Genomic DNA, 7,195 nt, shown 5'->3' on the forward strand with positions numbered 1-7,195 from the left:
ATTTAATATTTGTTGGTCCTTATTCTGACATGATCCTTCTCTGAAAATAGAATGAGCTCAAAAGTGTTTAATTTGTCCTGAATACATAAATGGGTCTGTTTCTCTTCATAACGTGGCATGTTGTAGTACTGGCCTCAGTATCAAAGAAACTGTGCAATTAATTGAGAAATCATCATTTTTAAATTCATTTAAAAAACTAATCGTACAGTTAGTAGATTTTGCTTCACAAAAAAGACAGAAATTTTGCTATTGAGTTAGGAAACAAGAAATAATGGGGAAGAACTAAGCAAAACAAAGGAAGTAAATAAATCTAGTTTCATATTATCTTTACCGTTTTTGCCTCCAACTGACATGATTTCTGTTTTCTCTCCTTTTCTTTTTGGTTTACCATCTGATAGTTGCACATTTTAAGATACAAGTATTACTTATTTAGACTGTAGCTCAGATGGCCATCCGATGTCCAAAGATCCTCATAATATTCTATTTTTCTCTTAAAATTGGCTATGAGTACAAATTTTTACAATGAAACATATCTAATTTAAGAATAGACACAACTTCCCCTCCCAACATCTAAATTAATGTTATGTCTTTTCTTTTGCCGTCTATTACATTCTGATTACCTGTTTTCGTAATGGTACATAGCCACATGTAATATCAGACATTGCTGTAGAATTATGCCACTGTTCCTCCTTGCTTTCATGAGAACTATTCTTTATTAAATAGTTAACTTCTACTCTGAGGCCAATGACATTACATGTTTTACACTTTAGACATAATGACCATTATAGATATCATGATGGATTATATATAAATATTCTCAGGCAATGTAATATAATCTGATGATGAGTTTGAGATCTCAACTAATAGCACACTAAAGACATCAACTTCACAACTGTTGGTGTATTTTCCAACATGCCTTTCACTAAATATAATAATTACAAAATTATTAGCTCAAGAAGAGAATTCATATATTTTATAGGATAATTAGACTAACTGACCTGAGCAGTAATGGTAAGTGGGTGGTAATAAATGTTAAATGAATGGATTTATTAATGCCATATGTTTGTTTAAAGCTTTGCCAAGTCTTTTTGCTTTTGTTCCAGGCAATGAGTTATGCAGTCACTGTTATATTTACAGTGTTGGTTCTAAATTGCTTGGGCTATATCTCAACGGAAGAGACTTCACTTATGAGATCAAAACCTGCAGGTACTCATTACAAGCTGCATACATTGCATTCCCTGGCCAGCCAGTACCTGAAACATGCTTCCAAATTCAGCACAACAGTAGACTTTACTGTCCCACTTTTCTCATTTAAGTTTCCTCTTGGTGAACAAAACAGTAGTACAGCTATCATTCAGCAAAATTTGATTGGGCAATTAATTTATTTTTTTATTACTGCAATTTCATTTATTGCATCAATTTCTGTACCCTATTTTATTAACAAAGTGAAACAAAATGAAGATACACCAAAATTACAACTAGAAATAGATTACTGTAATAAAAAGTATCATAACCACTATATGTGGCAATTATTATGTGAAATCAATGAAAATGTGGTAAAGCACAACAGAATTCCAACAGCATGAGCAGAATCTTAAACACAAACAGAGTATACTTTCAGAATGTAACTGTGCTGATTTTGAATTTGTGGTACTTCAATGAAAAAGGAGGTTACTGATGATTTCTAGCTGCATTTCTGAAATAATGAAATGAACCAGTTCTTGAACGGTATATCTGTGGCGTTGACATTGGAACTGGTGACCCCTTCTAAAAATTGTATGTATTGTATTGTATCAGTAAAATAACTGCCTTAAAACATGCAGTAAATTTGTTTGCAACCTGTTTTCAAGTGCATGTATACTAAAGCCACAGAAAACAAACCTGTATGTATAAATTAAGAAATTACCCTATGTATTCTCGAATTATTTGCTACAGATATGACTGACACATTAAAGTGCTCTGAATGATGTTCTATCATGGGCAAAAGAATAGGTTTTAATTGAGAAATGGCTGACTCTATTGTTTTCAACTGTTTATAAAGGGGACACTTAAATTTTAATGATGTTAATATAAATAAACATTGTGGGCATTTCTAATAAAACTTTGACTATTTACAGCCAGTAAGTTTTCTATTTATGAAGTGAAAACATTCCAGGAATGCAGGAAGAAAATTTCTCAAGCCGGCACACACATGGCTCTGATATCAATTAAAATTTGTTTATGTTATTTTCTTACATGTTGCTCAATATTTTAAATCTGTGGTAAAGATTTTTACTAAAGTGCTTTAAGTAGTCACGTTATGTGTGAATAAACATGGATACTGTTATGTCTTTAAAAAAATTCATCTTTGGAAAGTGTATCACAAAAGGAAATTCATCCAGAATTGGTGAAAATTTAGAAGCAAGCTGGTTCTTAATTTTCGACAGTTGAGAAATGAGCAGCTGAATTTGAATGTAGTGTACTTCTCCTGAGGATGGTCCACAACCACAGAAAGAAAAATGTCCAATATGGTACTGAACAATTGTCAATTACAGATACATGAAGTAGTTCATGTCATAGACATTACAAAATAGACATTACAGAAGGAAGAATGTGGCGGATTTTACTTGATAAATTATCTACATTACATAAGATATGGGCTGCATTTGTAGAATGCTGACAAAGAGAAATTGGGAAAGTGAATTTTTTAGTGACTGGGTTTGTCCACTAATTTGTTATAATGGATGGATATAGATCCTCCTCTACTTCATGTGAAAAGTGAAGTAGTATCAATTGCAACATGCTGGCCCTGGACTAAAAACATGAAAATGAAAATTATGCAGCAAACATTTACAGACATAGTTTTCTAGATTTCAAAAGAGATTCCTCTCATTGAATGCCCTAAAAATTATAAAACAAACACTGGCAAACAATATAAAAGTATTCTGAGCCAACAGAAAGTAAATATGTAAGAAGAGTCCTATACTGAAATAGAAGGAAAAAATGTTTAATGAAAGTCATTTTTGTACATCACCATGAGATTCTAGTAAGCAAATTTTTATTAGCTTTCAGTTTCTATCTGTTTGATCATCATCTGGTAAAGTAAAAGTATAAAACATGAAACAAATCTGAAAATCTCACAGATGGTCTCAGAAAATAAACAAAACAAGATTTACAAACAAAATACCTACCCTGGCCTGCAAAGTAATCACCATTAGCTACAACACACTTCTGACGTTGGTTGTAAAGCTGTTTGAAACTGTCAACAAGTGGCATCTTGCAGAATTGCTCGAAGCATCATGGTCACATGTTGTTAGACTGTTCACTAACACCTTCTTTATCCTCTATATTTGATGCCAGTAGACTTCTGTTTGCTTCTCTACCTTAAACTAGCCCTGAAACACTTATGTTCTTGTGCAATGTCTCTAAAGCATAAACCTTTCAGGGCTAATTTTAGGCGGGGAAGCTAAAAGAAGTCTGCTGGTACCAAATCTGGAGAATAAGGAGAGTGCTGAAAAATAGTTACCTTCCAGGGTGACATAGGTAAGCATGCAGATAGCTAACAATTGGTAACAAAAAATGAAATGAGCGTGTGACATTGATGGCTGGGAGGTCCTGTTTGGGAAAGTTCGGCAGTCGGGTGCAATTTGAGGTGACACCACAGTGAGTGACTTGCACATCAGTGATGATGAAGACACCACAATACCCAGTCCACAAGCAGAGAAAATCTCCAGTCTGGCCAGGAATCAAACCTGAGCCCACTGCATGATAGGCAAGCCATTACCACTCAGCTAAGTGGGCAGACACATTTGGTAACAGTTTCCAACAATATTAAAACTGATTTCAGAAGTGTGTTGTAGCTAATGGTGATTACTTTGAAGGTCAGTAAAGGTATTTTGTTTGAAACTCTTGTTTCCTTTATTTTCTGAGATCATTAATTGTACACTTTGGACATTCCTTGTATATTTTAAAAAATGTTGTTTCAGTAGAGCATTATTCCTGCCCACAAAGGTGTTTTGGCAATGGGAAGCTTGAGGAAATTGTAGTATAGGTTGTTGGAAGAGCCAGATCAGATAGTATCTGACTTTCACTTATATCTGCATCCATAGAAATATAGGGCCAGAGCTTGATTTCATTCTAATGAAAAGGCTCTGGCAGCTTGAAATTTACATGTTGCAAACCTTTCAGAATTTTATATATCCTTTGTATGTAACACCAACAATAGCATGAAGAGAACTTGAACAGATTTTGATGATAATGTTAATCACTAAAAGAAAAACATTAAACTATAATTTGACTTTCACTCAGCTTATAGCTTTAGTTTTCCTACAAAAGTGAAAATCATAGCAGCAGAATCTGTCATTTACATATATCATTAAATTCATTGGCAAACATTTTTCTGTAGTTGATTTTATGTTAAGAGAGAAATGCTGGTTTTATTCAAATTTATGAAACATATTGTTTTGATGAAACAAAAATAATTTTCAGTAATAATGTATAAATCATTTCCCATAATATGATTTTATGTAATTGCTTGTGGTGATGTGACATACAAAATTATGGTATGATGACTATTAACAAAATAGATTTTGGTGAAGCCAATGATAACTTCTTGAGTATTCTGCCCACCTATTGTACTTCATTACTGTTTATGTAAGTTAAAAGTATAACCTTACGTAGAGTACTGATATATACAGCATAATAACAGTTATAGACAGGATTAATTGTATCATAACTATAAATTGAGCAAGTTGGTGCTGTGGTGGAAAGATGGTGATTCAAATATTTGTGCCACCATCCTCATTTAGCTTTTTTGGTCATTTCATGATCTACAAAGTACACATGATACAAAAATATATTATGTGAAAGAAGATGTATCATCCTACACAACTTACTTATCAGATGTTGCAAAAGCTAAGCAGTGCAGCAAAACACTTCCAATTTCTCAGCAACATTCACTGCTGCATGGAACAGAAGAATGTCAGAGTTATGGGTGTCTTTGCTAGGAACTGTTAACTTTAAAATGTTTAAAATGTTATATCTTGAAATATATGGATCTGATTTTAATGAGTTTTTTTGTTTAAGTTACAGGCACATATATTGCTAGTGTAAGTCACACGTTACAGAGTTTTCCAATTGCAAGTAGAAAAGTCCTTACCATTTTTCTAAACAGATTTTTTCTCTGCCCAGGATAAACTTATAGCAGATATCTTGGATTAGATTTGAAGTTATCTTTTGTGGTTATCAAAAGCTGCAAACCATTGTGACTGTACAGTGTGATACTGATTTTCTAAAGAATGTTATCAAAGAGTAGTTCTATGCATACTGAAACATGCAGTTAACCAACAGTGGCCAAAGCCTGCAGTGGTCGTATGGTTGAGACAGCCATCTGCCAGTCACATGCACAATACCTTCACCCCTTTAGCCAGTCGGGGAGGCTGGATGCTTGGCTCAATCAGTCACATAAGGGTAAATATATTAATACAAGCCCTGAATAGTATTTCTAAACGTTCAATCAAAATACTCATTTTTGGCAATTTAAAAATCAACACAGTGAATATACGCAGATTCTGAGATAAATTCTTGATATTCTATACAGTTATAAAATATCACTAAAAACTTACTGTCACAAAAATAATCAATTTTTCAGCATGAATTATTGATCATGTAACTGGTATCAGGTAGGGCGTCTGGACACCAACTGTCACTAACATCTGTGAAAACCCATTAAAAAATTCGAAATCCATAGAGAAATGGGAACAGCCAGAAGAACAAGCATCATTGACCATATGAAGAGAAATTTGCACCTACGTGTAAGATGCATGACACATTCTATACAGACAGAGCAAGTGAATACTTGTACTGTGTCACCAGAGGCATCTCTGCCTCTGCCCCACACCACAACACCCAGCTGTTTTCTCTTCTGACAGCTTTAAATGTTGGGGTATGTGCCATAGGTAGGACTGGAGGAAATGGAATACACTGCTCCCACTTTTGACACTCTTTTTAAAAAACTGTATAAAGGGTACATTGGAACAGAACTGTTACATTCTGTTAACATAATATTTGTTTAATTCACTTTATGTCAGCCTTAATGAACACACTAATGGGAAAAGAGTCAGCACCATATGTAAACAAAAAAATCATCATTAACTTATCAACACACACTGGACAGTGCAGGCTACAGAGAGATATAGGAAATTGTCTCTATTGGCTGGTACATCACCCCACAAGCCACCTTTTTACATGCACAGCACTTGCAACTGAAATAGAAGAAGACAACTATGATGTTGTTGTAGATAACCTTGATCATTCAGATTAGTCCAGTCAGATTCTAAAATTAAACAATCCTGCAGAAAATACAACTAAAATACTCAACCACAGCTAGATTTTCTGCAACTTACAAAATTTTGAATTTATCAATGAAAATTGAGATGCTGTGTGCCTAAGTAACTAGTTTCAATCATGAGTTCTCCAACTCTTTCCCACTGCTTGTATTTGAATGAATAACTACTTCTAAATGTGTTAATTTACATTAAATCACAAAACGAAAACAACTGGCTGGTGGAAGGGTTATGAAATCCTCACAATTTAAGTGTTCCTGCATGTCTAAACTTCTACCACATGTCCAGCATAATAGCAAAAAAAACAGGATTACAGGAGTTGCAGAAAACAAAAGCAGAGACAGAAAAAGTAAACACAAAAATTAGGTACAATGAAGTCACAATACACACTAAAACAAAGCTATCAAATTTTGTAAAACAATACTTCAGCAACACAGCAACTAAGCTGTAACAGATGTTTAAGGAAACACAACTCCTTGAAACATTAGACTACATACTGATGTCAATGTTACTGTATCCAGTACTGTGGAGGCAGTCAAAAATGTCATGCACAACCTAAAAAATAAAACCTCTGTAGTATTAGATGAAGAGTCAATGTGCTTGCTGAAGGACTGTATAGAACATATAAAATATCGCTGAAACCACATCATAAAAGAATATTTAACCACAAGTTGCTTCCCATAAGTTAATATAACATTCAAAAGTCCTGCCTGCCCCTAAGAGAGGTGACCTAGAAAATATGGATACTACACACTAGAATGTAAAGTTTACAATGGAAGAAGAACAAGAAAATACACTCAACAGTCTAGACATAACTATATGCAGAAACTCAACAACAGCAGACACAGTGATAAATGCAACCTCGAACCACC

At 34.0% G+C, this 7,195-nt stretch overlaps 1 long non-coding RNA gene across 1 annotated transcript in view; it reads left to right on the forward strand.

The window, feature by feature from the left end:
• Positions 1-5,046, forward strand: part of LOC124554912 — a 63,327-nt gene extending 58,281 nt beyond the window's left edge. The window contains exon 3 of the long non-coding RNA XR_006968490.1: positions 1,104-5,046. This is a non-coding gene — a long non-coding RNA (uncharacterized LOC124554912). The remainder of the gene's footprint in view (positions 1-1,103) is intronic.
• Positions 5,047-7,195: the final 2,149 nt, after the last annotated feature.

The sequence above is a fragment of the Schistocerca americana genome, chromosome X (genome assembly GCF_021461395.2).
Source record: "Schistocerca americana isolate TAMUIC-IGC-003095 chromosome X, iqSchAmer2.1, whole genome shotgun sequence".
Lineage (NCBI taxonomy): Eukaryota > Metazoa > Arthropoda > Insecta > Orthoptera > Acrididae > Schistocerca > Schistocerca americana.